This window comes from Gossypium arboreum, chromosome 1 (assembly GCF_025698485.1).
Source record: "Gossypium arboreum isolate Shixiya-1 chromosome 1, ASM2569848v2, whole genome shotgun sequence".
Lineage (NCBI taxonomy): Eukaryota > Viridiplantae > Streptophyta > Magnoliopsida > Malvales > Malvaceae > Gossypium > Gossypium arboreum.
In genome coordinates, this window is record NC_069070.1 from 16439486 (window position 1) to 16457451 (window position 17966).

Genomic DNA, 17966 nt, shown 5'->3' on the forward strand with positions numbered 1-17966 from the left:
TCAATTAATATAAAATAATAATTCAATAAATTAAAAATTAAATAAATAAAATTGAAATTTAGGAGAAAAATTTCCTTACCACCTTTGTGTAAAAACTAAAGACTCAATAAAATAAATAAATTTTAAAGCAAAAAAAATTGATTGAAGGTTGGTTGGAAGGGTGATCGGTTGGTGGCTAAATGTGATGGAAGTGTGGTGCAAATGTGACAAGCGGTGTTCGATTTGTGCAAGGGTGCGCACGGTTGGAAGAAAGGAATGGCAGCAATGCACCAGGGCAGCAGCAACGGGAGCAGGGCGGGTGCGCAAGCAAGACGTGAGTAGGGGCAGGCGTGAGCGAGCGGCAGGTGCGCTAAGTGCAGATGCGGCGACAGCATGCGCACGGGAGCAACGTGCAAGGCATGACGTGAGTGACAGGTGCACGTGAGTTGGAGTTGGAAACAGAAAAGGCGTAAGTGTTGAGGTTGCTGGGCCTGTGTTATTATGCAGATGGTGGGTGTTGGTGTGGTTGGTTAAGTTGATGTGAATGGTGGAAAAGGTTGGTAGAATTTATAGCGAAGGGAGAAAGGAATTCAATTAGAATTCTTAGAACAAATTAATAATAAAATATTCTAAGTCCTAATGTCGTATAAAGTTAATAAATTAATAATTAATATAATGTATATTAAAATATTATTTTCTATTACTTTATTTATTGAAATAAAACTCTTAATTAAAATATGATAAAATTTAAACTAATTCTAATTCTATACAAAGTTGATAATAATTAATATACGTTATAATAATTATAATTATATATTAAGTATTATCACCCTTATTTCTTGGAAATAAAATTAAACATTTATTTTAGCTATTTAAAAATATTTACGTAATCTAAATGACTAATTTTTAATATTTACTAAAAGAACAACTAAAATTTTCAAATAATTCAATTAAGTACCTAAACTTAAAGAAAGTTTGAAAATTTAGCTGCAATTAAAACTTGGATCAAAATTGACCCTTTTATCTGAAAAACCGGACTATTTATTTAACCATTTAGGGAATAATTTCCTGAAAGGTTATGTTAAAATCAATTCCCAAGAAAATTTGGAGGGGTCATAAGCGGTCCTGCTTAAGTTTCAATCTTCTAGACAAAATTTATTTTAACATACTAATCCTGAAAATATACCCTAAGTCATTTATTTAAAAGAAAATAATAAAAAATAAGTATCTGATAAAATGAACGAGTCTTTATCCTGTTCAATTTTATCCCCCAGTAATGTTTTAAGCGCTGAGCATTGACTTCAAAATTACCTCCCTTACCTTGAAGTTCAAAAACTCCATATGGAAAAACTTGGTGAATCGTAAATGGACCAGACCAACGTGATTTTAACTTACTTAGAAAGAACCTTAATTTGGAATTGAATAACAAGACTTGCTGACCTACTTCAAATTCTCGAACTTGAATGTGCCTGTCATGCCATCTTTTTAGTCTTTCTTTGAATAGTTTGGCATTCTCGCACGAGAACATTCAAAACTCTTCTAACTCGTTAAGTTAAAGCATCTATTTCTTTTTAGCAAGCTTAAGATCCAAGTTGAGTTGTTGGAGAGCTTAGTGAGCTTTATGTTCCAACTCCAAGGGTAAATGGCAAGCTTTCCCAAAAACCAACCTATAAGGTGACATCCCTAAAGGTGTTTTGTATGTTGTCTTATATGCCCATAAGTCATCGTCTAGTCTTTTGGACCAATCTTGTAACACCCCTAACCCGTAACCGACATCGGATTAGGGTTACGAGGCATTACCATACAGACAGAACATTTTAGACCAATTCAGAATCACAGATATTATTTAATATCATTTCATAAGCAATCATCTCTTAAGATGGTCTACGAAACCTAAAACATACGTTTAAGAACAGTTAGAGCTAAACCGAACACATTCATAAAATTCAGAACATAGAAAATTTTTCAATTCTATTGAGGTCACACGCCCGTGTAACTAGGCCGTGTGCCTCACACGGGCATCAGACACACCCATGTGAACCAGCCGTGTCAAAACAGGGTAACCATACTGACTTTCATCCCGGCCAATAGGCACGCTCGTGTGCTATGGCCGTGTGATACTTGGCTAGCTACTGACTTTATCCCACGACCACATGAAACGCCTGTGTCCCCTGACCGTGTGGCATCATGCAGGCTTGATTTAAGCCAATTTGCCACCCCTTTTTGGGTCCAATCCTACAAGAAATAATATACAACATTCATACCAAAATTTCCAACCAGTTCCATGCTTAAGAATGACCAAAACACATTAGAATTTAGCACATTACAAGCATACACCAAAACTATACACAAACTTATCATTTGTTAGCCAACTCCCATGGCATAATATATACACAACAAAACTTATATACATAGACCTTCTAGCCTATACATGCCATACTTTAAAATATGTACACTTTTAAAAGTACCAAAATGAGATCGATAGTGTGGTGACGATCCTCGACTGTCCTCGAGCCTTCAGTAGCTACGATAATTGTAAAACAGACAGTAAACGCACAGAGTAAGCTACAAAGAGCTTAGTAAGCCAAATACAACTGGTCTAACTACTAAAGCATATAAGTACAATTCAACCATATAGATTCATAACCATTTCATAAAATAATTCATAAACTTAACCATGCTCCTTTGTTCGCATATATGTCATGCTTCATTTCCATACATATTTCACAGAGACATAAATTTTCATATTTAGAAATTTAGTACGATACAAACGTACCTGCATAAGTTATACATATCATATACTCAATTTCAGATTTCGTACGCTATCATCAGACGGGTCAGAAACGATACAGTTGCTCATAAACAAGTACAATGCCGACATCTTGAACGTAGTCTTACATGTAACTCAATATCGATGTCTCTGTCCCAGACAGGGTCTTACACGAAATCAGATACGATGCCAATGTCCCAGACATGGTCTTATACGTAAATCTCAATTGAGGCCTATGTCCCAGACACGGTCTTACACGATGTCTCAGACATATGTCAACTTTTCTTAGGAACATACAGAGCTTTTCAAATATTATCATATTATCATACTTTACTCCAAAGATATTCATCAGGCACTTAAGGCCCTCCAATACAGATTACAGTTTATATATGCAAAATTTATTTCAATTAACACGTAATTGTAATTTGACTTACCTTAGATGGATTTCATACGGAACGAGTCGACTATTCGACTATTTTAGACTTTCCTCGATAGAAGTCAAATTTTCTTTGTTCTTAATCTAATACAATACAAATTCAACCATTCAATAATTCATTTCATTCAATTTAATCCATAGCCCTTACATTTTCACATTTTGACAATTTAGTCTATTTTTCACAAAATCACAAATATGCAAAATTCATCAAGACTATAGCTTGGCCGAATATACATGACTTCCATACCAACCCAAATAACATATTTAATGCACAAGTTAGTCATTCAAAACCTCATTTTCACAATTTAGTCCAAATAGCTCGATTTTATCAAAAACTCAAAGACAAAACTTATGAACCATCTACCAAGCCTTCATAATTCATTCAAAAACATTAAAAAACTCATGATATCAACAATAGCATTTCATGAAATCTTTAGCAGAAATAGAAATTCAGACATGGGCTTTGAAGAACACTAAGCAACGATCACAGAAACATAGAAATTATAAAAAATGGACGAAACTCTATACCTTAATTGAGCTTTAATCTAGCCGAACCCTAAATGCTTTTATTTCTTTTCTTTCTCTTTGAATTTCGGCAAGTGTGGATGAACATTTCATCCATTAACATGTTTTATTTTATTAAATCACTAATTATTTTTTTCCTATCTTGCCATTGAATAATAAACATTAAACTTACCAACTATATGTCCATGTTTGTCCACCACTGAGATAAATGGTCAATTTGACATGCAAGGACCTTTATTTTAAAAGTCAAGCCAAATAGGTGCTTTAGCATCTAGCACTCAATTTTTACACTTTACGCGATTTAATCCTTTTTCATAATTAAGAACAGAAATAGATAAATTAAATCACAGAAATTTCATAGATGTAAAATCAGATATCACAGACACAGAAAATAATATTAAAATATTTTTTAGACTAGAATTTGTGGTCCCGAAACCACTATTCCAACTAGGGTCAAAACCGGACTGTTATAATTCTCCCCCTTTAGGGATTTTCGTCCCCGAAAATCTTACCATTAAATAGATTCGGATATTGTTGTCTCACTGCATCCTCAGGCTCCCACGTAGCCTCTTCTACTCCGTGTCGATGCCACATCACTTTAACTAATGAAATTTTCTTGTTTCGTAACTCTTTAATCTCGCAAGCTAAAATACGGATCGACTTTTCTTCGTAAGTCATATCAGATTGAATCTCAATTTCAGAAGGGGATATCGCATGGGACGGATCAGATCTGTACCGTCGAAGTATCGATACCTGAAATACATTATGTATCTTTTCTAACTCAGATGGTAGCCTCAATTTATAAGCAACCGGTCTAACTCACTCGATGATTTTATACGGTCCAATGAACCTCGGACTCAACTTCCCCTTTTTACCGAATCAGAACAGTTTCTTCCATGGAGACACTTTCAGAAACACCTTATCACCGAGCTCAAATTCGATATCTTTTTTTTAAATCTGCATAACATTTCTGACGATCAAAGGCAGCTTTCAAACTATCTCGGATTACTTTGAACTTCTGTTCAGTTTCTTTTATCAAATCAATACCGTAAATCTTATTCTCACTGAGCTCAGACCAGTATAACAGAGTTCTACACTTTCTACCGTGTAAGGCTTCGTACGGTGCCATTTTGATGCTTGATTGAAAGCTATTATTATAAGCGAATTCAATCAAAGGTAGATATTGTTCCCACATACCTTCAAACTTGAGAATGTAACATCTCAACATATCCTCGAATATCTGAATAATCCGTTCAGATTGATCATCTGTTTGCGGATGAAAAACGGTACTAAAATGCAATTTAGTACCCAGAGCATCTTGCAATTTCTTCCAGAATCGCGATGTAAATCTCGGGTCTCTATCAGACACTATTGACAATGGCACACTGTGTAATCTCACAATATAAAAAAAATACAACTCAGCGAGCTTATCCAGCAAATAATCAAACTAAATAGAATAAAATGAGCTGATTTCGTCAAGCGATCAACTACAACCCAAATTGCATCTTTCTTTTTCGGAGACAGAGGCAAGCCCGAAACAAAATCCATGGTCATTCGATCCCATTTCCACTCTGGAATCATAATCGGTTATAAAAACCCAGATGGCACCTGATGTTCAACTTTAACTTGCTGACAGATTAAACATCTCAAAACAAAGTCAGAAATATCTCTTTTTATTCCTGGCCACCAATATAGTTGTTTCAAATTGTTATACATTTTTGTACTTCCTAGATGTACAGAAAATCTACTACTGTGAGCTTCACTCAAAATCACTTGAATCAAATCTAGATTTCTTGGAACACAAAGTCTATTTTTGAACCTCAAACAATCATCATCATTTATTTGAAATTCAGAATCAGAATCAGAATTACACTGGGTTCGTTTAGCCATAATCACATTATCAACCTTCTGAGCTTCGATAATCTGTTGTAAAAACAAAGGTCTCGCTTTTAATTCAGCTAAAACTGAACCATCATCAGACAGAACTAAATGAGCATTCATTGCAAATAACAATTTTTGACTCAAAGCATCAGCAACCACATTTGCTTTTCCCGGGTGATAATCAATTACAAGTTCGTAGTCTTTTAGCAGTTCTAACCATCTTCTCTGTCGCAAATTCAAATCTTTTTGCATCATTTATACTTTAGACTTTTATGATCAGAAAGCACATGACATTTCTCGCCAAACAGATAGTGATGCCAGATCTTCAAAGCAAATACAATGGCAGCTAACTCAAGGTTGTGTGTCAGATAGTTCTTCTCACGCGGCTTTAATTGTCTCGAAGCATAAGCAACAACTTTTCCTTCTTGAATTAAAACACAACCGAGTCCATTCAATGAAGAATCGCTGTAAACAGCGAATTCTTTACCTAACTCAGGTTGTACCAATACCGGAGCTTTAGTTAACAGAGCTTTTAACTAATCAAAACTTTTCTGACATTGTTCAGACCATTCAAATTTCACATCTTTCTGAAGCAATTTTGTCAACGGAGTCACTATTGCAGAGAAATCTTTTACAAATCGTCTGTAGTAACCAACAAGTCTGAGAAAACTGCAGACTTCAGAAACATTCCTCAAAGGTTTCCTATCCAGAATAGCTAAAATTTTGCTCAGATCAACTCAGATTCCAAAGACTGATACAATATGGCTCAGAAAGCCAACTTCTCACAACCAGAATTCACATTTACTGAACTTTACATACAACTGTTTATCTCGCAGAGTTTGTAGCACTATTCTCAAATACTTGGCATGTTCAGATTCATCACGTGAATAAATCAATATGTCATCAATGAATACTACAACAAATTGATCTAAATACGGTCTGAATATTCTGTTAATCAAATCCATAAAAATAGCAGGTGCATTCGTTAATCCAAAAGGCATAACTAAAAATTCATAATGCCCGTACCTCGTTCTAAAAGTAGTTTTCAGAATATCAGAATCCTTTACTCGCAACTGGTAGTAACCCGATCTCAGATCTATCTTAAAAAACACAGTAACACCTTTCAACTGATCGAATAAGTCATCAATTCTAGGCAGAAGGTATTTGTTCTTTACAGTCACTTTATTAAGTTAACGGTAATCAATACACATTCTCATTGTGCCCTCTTTCTTTTTCACAAACAGAACAGGAACACTCCATGGTGAAAAGCTCGATCTAGCAAATCCTCTATCGGTCAATTCTTGCAACTGAGATTTCAATTCCTTTAATTCGGTAGGAGCTATCGATATCGGAGTAGTACCAAGTAATAATTCAATGCCAAACTCAACTTCTTGAATCAGAGGCAAACCAGGCAGTTCTTCAGGCAACACATCAGAGAATTCAAAGACAATAGACACTGATTCAACTTTCTTATCATTCACTTTTGAATCTAACACATAAGCTAAGTAGGCTTCACAACTTTTCTTCACATATTTTCGTATTTTCATTACAGATATCATAGCTGGTAGTCCATTTAGATCACTAGACTCAATTCGAATTATCTCATCATTCTTACACCTTAAATCAATGACTTTTCGTTTGCAATTCACAATAGTATCGTGTAAAGTCAACCAGTCCATTCCCAGAATTATATCAAATTCGTCGAAAGGTAAAAGCATCAGATCAGCAGGAAAATAGATATCTCGTAACATTAATGGGCAATTCTGCAGACTTTATCAACCAAGCCACTTTTTCCTAAGGGGTTCGATACTCTAATTACGAATTCAGTAGACTCTACAGGCAAAGTCTTACTATGCACTAAATTCATACAGATATAAGAATGCGTTGATCTAGGATCTATCAATGCAATCACAGAAGTATCATAGAGAGTAAAAGTACCAGTAATCACGTCTGGAGACGAGGCTTCCTCACGAGCTTGGATACCATAGGCTCTAGCAGGTGCTCTAGCATCAGATCTAACAATAGTATCTCCAGTAGTTCTTTGACCACTACTTGCATTTCTTGCATTTCTGGAATGTCTACCTCTAGCTGAGGTGTTGCTCGGTCTCAGATTTTGTACATTCTCTTGCTCAGCAGGTTCAGAACAATCTTTTACAAAATGGTCTAGAGATCCACATCGAAAATAGGCTCGGTCATTCAATCTACAATTTCCTGGATATCTTTTACCACAGTGTTTACATTCAAGTCTCTCAGATCGGACATTCCCAACACTTGCAACAGAAGTAGTAGGAACTCTGAAGTTTGAATGCGATCTAGCTCGATCTCGGTTTGAATGTCCCAAATTAGCATTTGGACGGCTTTGATCATCTCGGAATTTCTTTGACATAGACTGAAATGATCTACTCGAAGATCTCTTTCTAGCATCTCTAGCTTCAGAACCAACTTTTCTTTTCTCTTTACTTAATTCTTCAGCTTTACATGCTCGTTCAACAAGCACTACAATTTCTTTAATCTCCAAAATTCCAAATAACAGATGGATATATTCGTTTAGTCCATCTTCAAACCTTTTGCATATTATTGTTTCATTCGATACACATTCACGAGCATACTAGCTCAATCTTACAAATTCACATTCGTATTCAGTAACAGACATATGCCCTGTTTAAGCTCGAGAAACTCTTTACGTTTCTGACTAATGAATCTCTGACTGATATATTTCTTCCGAAATTCAGATTGAAAGAAATCCCAAGTAACCCATTTACTCGGGACTACAGATATTAAAGTTTTCCACCAATGATATGCCGTATCTCTCAGAAGTGAAATGGCACATTTAACACATTCCTTAGGACTCAGAGACATTTTATCAAACACTCGTATTGTATTTTCTAACCAGAATCCGGCTCTTTCAGCATCATCATTCGTTGTAGCTCGGAACTCTTCAGCCCCATACTTTCAAATCTTATCAACCAGTGGTCTACTCAACTGTACCAGATTCACTCGTGGCATATCAGGAATTTGAGAAGGATTAACCGGGGGTGGAGGTTGTTGTATAGTCGGATTGGTTCTAATATATTGAGTGAACCATTCATTCATCATCTGATAGAAGGCTTGCTTAGCCTTACTATCACGGCTATTCATAGCCGATCGTGAATCATCTTGCACCATCCCTTGCGCGGAAGCATGCGAATTGCTTTCAACATCGTCAACTATAGCTCTATCGGGATCCATTTGCTATATAAAGGCACATTTCAAAGTCAGGAGTCATCACACTATCACAGATTTAGATATATGGCAGGTATAGCTAGACTCACATACGCTATGGTAGTCTTAGAATTGAAAAAACCATAGCTCTGATACTAATAAAATGTAACACCCCTAATCGGTAACCGACATCGGATTAGGGTTACAAGGCATTACCATACAAACAAAACATTTCAGACCAATTCAGAATCACAGTTACTATTTAATATCATTTCATAAGTAATCATCTCTTAAGATGGTCTACAAAACCTAAAACATACGTTTAAGAACGGTTAGAGCTAAACCAAACACATTCATAAAATTCAAAACATAAAAAATTTTCCAATTCTGTTGAGGTCACATGCTCGTGTAACCAGGCCGTGTGCCTCACACGGGCATCAGACACACCCATGTGAACCAGCCGTGCCAAAACAGGGTAACCATACTGACTTTCACCCATGGCCAATAGGCACCCCGTGTGCTATGGCCGTGTGATACTTGGCTAGCTACTGACTTTAGCCCACGGCCACATGACACGCCCGTGTCCCCTGACCGTGTGGCACCATGCAGGCTTGATTTAAGCCAATTTGCCACCCCTTTTTGGGTCCAATCCTACAAGCAATAATATACAACATTCATACCAAAATTTCCAACCAGTTCCATACTTAAGAATGACCAAAACACATTAGAACTTAGCATATTACAAGCATACACCAAAACTATACACAAGCTTATCATTTGTTAGCCAACTCCCATGGCATAATATATACACAACAAAACTTATATACATAGACCTTCTAGCCTATACATGCCATACTTTAAAATATGTACACTTTCAAAAGTACCAAAATGAGATCGATAGTGTGGTGACGATCCTCGACTATCCCCGAGCCTTCAATAGCTACAATAACTGTAAAACAGACAGTAAACGCATAGAGTAAGCTAAAAAGAGCTTAGTAACCCAAATACAATTGGTCTAACTACTAAAGCATATAAGTACAATTCAACCATATAGGTTCATAACCATTTCATAAAATAATTCATAAACTTAATCATACTCCTCTGTTGGCATATATGTCATGTTTCATTTCCATACATATTTCACAGAGACAGAATTTTTCATATTTAGAAATTTAGTACGATACAAACGTACCTGCATAAGTTATACATATCATATACTCAATTTCAGATTTCGTACGCTATCATCAGACGGGTCAGAAACGATACAGTTGCTCATAAACAAGTACAATGCCGACGTCCCGGACGTGGTCTTACATGTAACTCAATATCGATGCCTCTGTCCCAGACAAAGTCTTACATGAAATTAGATACGATGCCGATGTCCCAGACATGGTCTTATACGTAAATCTCAATCGAGGCCTGTGTCCCAGACACGGTCTTACACAATGTCTCAGACAAATGCTAACTTTTCTTAGTAACATACAGAACTTTTCAAATATTATCATATTATCATACTTTACTCCAAAGATATTCATCAGGCACTCAATGCCCTCCAATACAGATTACAGTTTATATGTACAAAATTTATTTCAATTAGCACGTAATTGTAATTTGACTTACCTCAGACGGATTTCGTACGGAACGAGTCGACTATTCATCTATTTTAGACTTTCCTCGATCTAAGTCCGATTTTCTTTGTTCTTGATCTAATACAATACAAATTCAACCATTCAATAATTCATTTCATTCAATTTAATCCATATACACATATTTAGGGCACTTTGGATTTTAGCCCTTACATTTTCACATTTTGACAATTTAGTCTATTTTTTACAAAATCACAAATATGCAAAATTAATCAAGACTATAGCTTGGCTGAATATACATGACTTCCATGCCAACCCAAATAACATATCTAATTCACAAGTTAGTCCTTCAAAATCTCATTTTCTCAATTTAGTCCAAATAGTTCGATTTCATCAAAAACTCAAAAACAAAACTTATGAACCATCTACCAAGCCTTCATAATTCACTCAAAAACATTACAAAACTCATGATATCAACAATGGAATTTCATGAAATCTTTAACAGAAATAGAAATTCAGACATGGGCTTTGAAGAACACTAAGCAACGATCACAGAAACGTAGAAATTATCAAAAACGGACGAAAATCCATACCTTAATTGAGCTTTAATCTAGCCGAACCCTAAATGCTTTTATTTCTTTTCTTTCTCTTTGAATTTCAGCAAGTGTGGATGAACATTTCATCCATTAACATGTTTTATTTTATTATATCACTAATTATTTTTCTTTTTCCCATTTTGCCCTTGAATAATAAACATTAAACTTACCAACTATATGTCCATGTTTGTCCACCACTAAGATAAATGGTCAATTTGACATGCAAGGACCTTTATTTTAAAAGCCAAGCCAAATAGGTGCTTTAGCATCTAGCACTCAATTTTTACACTTTACGCGATTTAATCCTATTTCATAATTAAGCACAGAAACAGACAAATTAAATCATATAAATTTCATAGATGTAAATTCACATATCACATACACAAAAAATAATATTAAAATATTTTTCAGACTCGAATTTTTGGTCCTGAAACCAGCATTCCGACTAGGGTCAAAACCGGACTGTTACAAATCTCATCAGTTTGGACAAATTACCTTCTCGAGTATGCCTTTTATCTCTTTGTTTGCCAGTTTAGCTTGCCCATTTGTTTGTGGAGGGTAAGCTGTGGCAACCTTGTGCTTCACTCCATGTCTATCAAGTAACCATTTCAACCATTTGTTCACAAAATGAGACCCTTCATCACTAATGATAGCCCTAGGAATTTCAAACCTTGTGAATACATGTTCTACAAAAACTTCATCACAACCTTGGTATTGTTCATCAAATATGCCTCGGCATTAACCCACTTAGACACGTAGTCTACTACTACCAATATATACTTGTGACCGAAAGACAGAGGGAAAGGACCAAGGAAGTCAATACCCCAAACATTGAATAATTTTACCTCAATGATGTTTGTTCGGGGTATCTCATTTCTATTGGTGACTTTTCCAACCCTTTGGCACCAATCACAATTCTTTACGTTAGCAAATGCGTCTTTGAATAGTGTTGGCCAAAAGAATCTGACTTGTAATACTTTGGCTGCAGTACGTGTACATCCAAAGTGTCTCCCACTTGGAGCTGTGTGGAAATGATATAAAATCTCATATAATTCATCTTTTGCCACAAATCTCCTGATCATTTGCACACTTTCTGACAAGAATGGTTATTCCCAGAAATAGTACTTCAGATCGTGAAGAACTTTTTCTTTTGTTGATATGACTTATCAAGGGGGATTAAACCCCAAGGTAGATAGTTAGAAAAATCAGCAAGCCAAGGGGTATTATGGATATGATTTACCTTAAGTATGTGTTCATTTGAAAATGTCTCTTGAATTATTATAATTGGAGAAGTCCCTTCTTGTGGCTCCAATCTGGAAAAGTGGTTTGCTACTTGGTTTTTTACTCCCTTTTGATCTTGAATTTTTAGATTGAATTTTTGGAGTAAAAGTACCCATCGAATAAACCTCAGTTTAGCGTCTTTCTTGGAAAATAAGTATTTAATTTTCATAGACTGTCACTTTGGTACCTACAAGATAAGATCAAAACTTGTCAAAAGAAAACCCAATAGCAAGTAACTATTTCTTTGTTACCATATAATTCAATTGAGCTCCTATTAGAGTTAGACTTGCATAGTAGATGGGATGAAAAACTTTGTTCCTTCGTTGGCCTATCATAGCTCCTATTGCGAAGTCATTTATGTCAGACATCAGTCAAATGGTAAAGCTTAGTCCGTTGTGATGATGATTGGTGTCGAAACTAACTGACTTTTCAAATAATTGAAAGCTCTTAAACACTTCTCATCAAAATTGAACATCGTGTCCTTCTCCAATAATTTGCATAAGGGTTTAGTAATTTTGGAAAAGTCCTTGATAAATCTCCGATAGAAACTAGCGTGGCCCAAAAAGCTCCGAACACCCTTTATAGATGTTGGAGGTGGGAGTTTCTCAATAACATCTACCTTTGCTTTATTTACCTTGATTCCATGTCTCGTTATTTGATGCCCTAAAATAATACCTTTTATTACCATGAAATGACAATTTTCCCAATTAAGTCTGAGGTTTGTTTCTTCACATCGTATTGGCTATATTGGCTAAGCAATCATCATAAGTATCTACAAACACTGAAAAATCATCCATCAAAAATTCCAAATACTTTTCAACCATGTCAGTAAAAATAGACATCATACATATTTGAAATGTAGCAGGTGCATTATATAAATCAAATGGCATGCGTCTAAATGCAAATGTATTGTACGGGCATGTGAATGTTGTTTTATGTTGATCCTCTAGCGCTACTGTAATATGATTATACCTCGAGTATCCATCAAGGAAACAGTAATAGTCTTGCCCTGCAAGTTTATCCAGCATCTGGTCCAAGAACGACAAAGGAAAATGATCTTTCCTAGTCACCTTGTTCAACTTTTGGTAATCTATGCAAATTCTCTATCCCGTAACTGTTCTGGTTGGTATTAACTCATTATTCTCGTTTTCAACGATTGTAATACCTCCTTTCTTTGGCATGCACTGGACTAGACTTACCCACAAACTATATAAAATGGAGTAAATTATACCCGCATCTAACCATTTTATAATCTCTTTCTTTACCACGTCTTTTATGATGGGGTTCAACCTCAGTTGTCCATCAATCGCCCCTTTCTTGATATATTCCAAAATGATATTGTGCATGCATACAAACGGGCTAATGCCACGAATATTGGTTATGGTCCATCCGATAGCCTTCTTGAAGTGTTTCAATACTAGGATGAGTTTTTCTTCTTGCTCTTTAGTGAACTTCGCTGAAACAATCACATGGAAAGCAGAAGCATTACCTAAAAAACATATTTTAAATGTGAGGAAAGTACCTTCAGTTCTAATTTAGGTGGCTCATCAGTTGATACTTTTGGTTGGGCATAATCCCTACTTTCTAAATCCAAAGATTCAAAGTCGGATTGCAGATTAAATCCCCTTTGATTAGCTTCTAGCAAAACTAAGTATTCCTCCCCATCTTTATTTCTTGGAGGGTCTGATGTCAAAATTTTCTCCAATGGGTCATTAATAAAGTTGAGTTCCTTTTCTATGACTAATTCCTCTAACTTGGATACTGCAGAACAATCATCAATTGTGTTAGGAAATCTCATAGACTTAAAAATATTAAATATTACTTGATCGTCTTGAAGATGCATAGTAAGCTCGCCCTTCTACATATCAATAAGGGTCATTCCAGTTGCTAGGAAAGGCCTTCCTAGGATGATTGGCACCTCTTTATCTACTTTAAAGTCTAGAATAAAAAGTTAACTGGAAAAATAAATTTATCTACACATACCAATACATCCTTGATTTTTCCTTCAGAATGTGCTAAGGATCAATCTGCTAATTGAAATGTAACTGTAGTTGGTCTAACTTCACTTATCCTCAACTTTCTGAATATGGGCATGTGCATCAAGTTGATGCTTGCACCCAAATTACATAGTGCCTTAACACAATAAGTTGCTCCAATATTGCAAGGTATGGTAAAACATCTAGGGTCCTTCATATTTTAGGGTAGTTTATTTTGAAGATATGCATTGTATTCTTTTGTCAGGGCTACCGTATCAAATTCTCCAAGTCTCCGTTTCTTGGATGGGATATCCTTCATGAATTTGATGTAGTTTGGCATTTCTTAAGTGCTTCTACCAACGGGATGTTGATATGAATTTCCTCGAGTACATCTAAGAATTTCTTGAACTGGATTTCCTATTTCTGCTTTTGAATACTTTGAAGGTAAGGTGGTGGAGGATTCTTTACTGGAACTGGATAATTCGTCTTTTGTGGCAATTTTGTATCTAACGAAGTTGTTAGTTTATCAGAATTAACTGGTTCAGAAATTACCTTATCGGATTTTGTAGATTCTGGTTCTGGTGAAGCTGGAATTTCAACACTTGGTTGAACTTCCACTAAATCTTGAGCATCAGCTAGCTCCTTTTCAACTTTGACAAGGTTGGGCTCTAATGTCTTTCCGCTCCTCAATGTCAATGATTTACAATGCTCTCTCTTCAGATTTCTTGGATTTTCCGTATCACTAGGAAAAATGCCTTATGGTCGATTCCTAAGTTCAATAGCAAGTTGACCTACTTAATTCTTCAAATTCCTTAAAGTGGCTTCATTCTTTGCCATATGTGCCTTCAATAAGTTCTCTAAGCTATTGGAAGGTTCAACTTGAGTTGATTTTTGAACTTGTTGGGTAAAAATAGGAGGCTGGGTCGGTCTAGGTTGTGCATAAGTGTTATTGGTTCTAGCCCCTTAGTTACTCTTAGAAAAGTTAGAGTGGTTTCGCCAAGATGGGCTATAAAATTGGACTGCAGTCATTTCCTTTTTCGGTTTTGGTTTTGGTTTTAGTTGCCCATATAATACACAGATTCTGGGTTTGTTGGACATTCTTCGAACAAATGCCTTTCCCCACAATAAACATAGACTACATTTTTAAATTGATTGGTGGCTGAGCTGCAAAACTATTAAACCCATTAGTGGCAAACTTTTTAAGCATTGAGGAAATCGAAGATACCTGAGATGCTAGTGAAGTGAGTGGATCCGCTTCATGTATTCCTGCGACTCGTCTCCCTGACGCTACTCAATTGGTTAGCCATTGATAATTATTGTTGGCAATTCTTTCAATGATTTCATAAGCCTCATTATAAGATTTAGAAAGGAGAGCACCATTAGCAGAAGCTACCACTATCATCCTCGTGTGAGCATTTAGACTGTTATAGAATGCTTCTAATTGGATGCAATGAGGGATTTCATGATGAGGGCATCTTTGTAATAGTTCTTTAAACCTTTCTCACACCTCATACAAGGACTCATCATCCAACTGTTAGAGGGTAGTAATCTCATTCCTCAACTTAGCATTCTTGCTAGGTGGAAAGTACTTCACAAGAAATCTTTCTTCTAATTCTTACCATGTGGTAATGGAATTTGGTGGTAATAAGTTCAACCAAGCTCGAGCTCTTTAGAGAATATGAGAACAACTTTAATCATAGTGCATCTTCAGGTGCTTCAGCTAGCTTGAAAAAATAGCTCACCTCCATAAACAGTCTTAAGTGAAGGTGATGGTTTTCGATAGGCATTCCACTAAATTAGCCCACTGTTTGAAGCATTTGGAACATAACCGACTTTAGTTCAAATTGTTGTGCCTCAATTTTGGGTCTTCTAATACTCGAATTAAGCTTATGAAACAATGGCACGACATATTTTCTTAAAGCTCTATCCCTATCATCAGCAATAAGGATAGAATATTGAACTTGATTCACCCCGCTTCCTTGATTCTGGTTTTCAAAGTTTGATAAACCGTAATTTACACATATTTTTACCCATGTTTAACGTATTTTATGGATGATTTTCCATTAGAATTGGTGAATTCGATGCTCCTAATGCTTTAATTTCATGTTTTATACTTAGGAGAGCATAGGAGAGTGAAAGGAATGAGAAACAGGCTAAAAACGGAGAAAATGGGTTAAAGTACGAAATCAACACGGCCTGGACCTCCTCACACGGGCAGACCACACGGCCGTGTCAATTTGGCAGGCTCGAACACGGCCTGAAGTAATCGAACACAGGCGTGTCCCTGTCAAGCCAAGTTAAGTTCAATTCGGAAAATGCCACTTTTGAGAGCTCATAGGCATTCCAAAGCCTATAAATACACCCTAGAAGAGGAGAAAAGGGACACAGATTAGGGAGTAAGGAATTACTCCAAGGAAGCCGATTGATCCATCTCAAAAGCCAAATTCATCATCAAGATTGAAGATCTCTCCTCAATTCCCCTTCAGGAGTTTTGGGTTTTCTTTATGTTTTGTATTCTTTATTTTTCTGAGATGTTTTCTTATTTAGTTATAGACTAAATCCCCTAAATACCTAATGGGAATGAAATCTAAGATGAATCTTGCTATTATTTTCTGAATCTATGATAAATATTTAACTTGTTCTTAATTATGTGTTCTTAATTCTTGTTTTGATATCCCAGGATATTGATTCAAGATAAGATCTTATTCAGAGGAGGAATAGACCCTGTCTAAGAGTACATTTATCATAATTAAGTGGAGTTGATTGCGCGCCTAGACATAGGGTGACAAGATTTTGTCGGATTAGGGTGAAACCTAATAAGGGGATCCATAAATCGAGTTAATGCAATCCTAGAGTGTTAATTAGAGAAAAGTCTCAGTTATTAAATCTAGGGATTAGATGTTATTAGTCTTGAATAGGGATAATAACATAACTTAGGGATTTCTATGGAACAAGTTGAATGAATAAATCGTCTGATTCGGAGCCAGAATAACAAGTAAAGTCTAGGTGGATTTTTCCTTAGGTATTGTCTTAAGTCAATCGATTTTTCCCAAAAGCAATTCCCCAATTCTTTTCTCTGTGAGTTCTTAGTTTAGATAATTAGTTAGTTAAAAACAAAACCCCATTATTCTTAAGCTAGATAATAAAAAGACAGTCATTACTAGTACTTTTAGTTCCTTTGGGTTCGACAATCTGGTCTTGCTAAAACTATACTACTGTTCGATAGGTACACTTGCCTACATTACGATAATAGTTAGTTTCAAGAATGATTAATTATAAATATTTAAAACCTATCACGAAATATCGCGATCAAAGTTCATCTCTTTAGTCCTTCTTTGACTTGTTTGTCCTTTTTTTTATCGAAAAGTTTTTTCAATTTCAGAATCTAGAGGGAGTAAATTGATAATTCGATCAATACTCATAAATAACTTAAACAATCACAGAAAAAAATGGAATTAAATTAAACAGAAAAAAAAACCAAAATGCAAAATTAACAAATTCACAAATAATGACTTTTAAAACATTCCCGGAAACAATGCCAAAAACTTGGAACGATGGAAATGTGCAAGTGTACACAATCGCAACAAGTAATAAAGTGATAAGTAAATGTCAAGTTATCGTACCCACAGGGACTGTGTAAGAAAATATTTATCAAATGCAATTAAAAACACTTTGGTGAATGAAAATTGTTTGTTTTGAAAAAGGGTTTAATAAAACTAGATTTTAACTAAGTAA

At 35.6% G+C, this 17966-nt stretch overlaps 1 non-coding gene across 1 annotated transcript; it reads left to right on the forward strand.

Annotated features, from left to right (window-relative positions):
- Positions 1-15688: 15688 nt before the first annotated feature.
- On the forward strand, positions 15689-15795 carry LOC128281561 (small nucleolar RNA R71). The gene has a single exon (XR_008271795.1). It is a non-coding gene; the product is annotated as a small nucleolar RNA R71 (small nucleolar RNA).
- The last annotated feature ends 2171 nt before the right edge of the window (positions 15796-17966 follow it).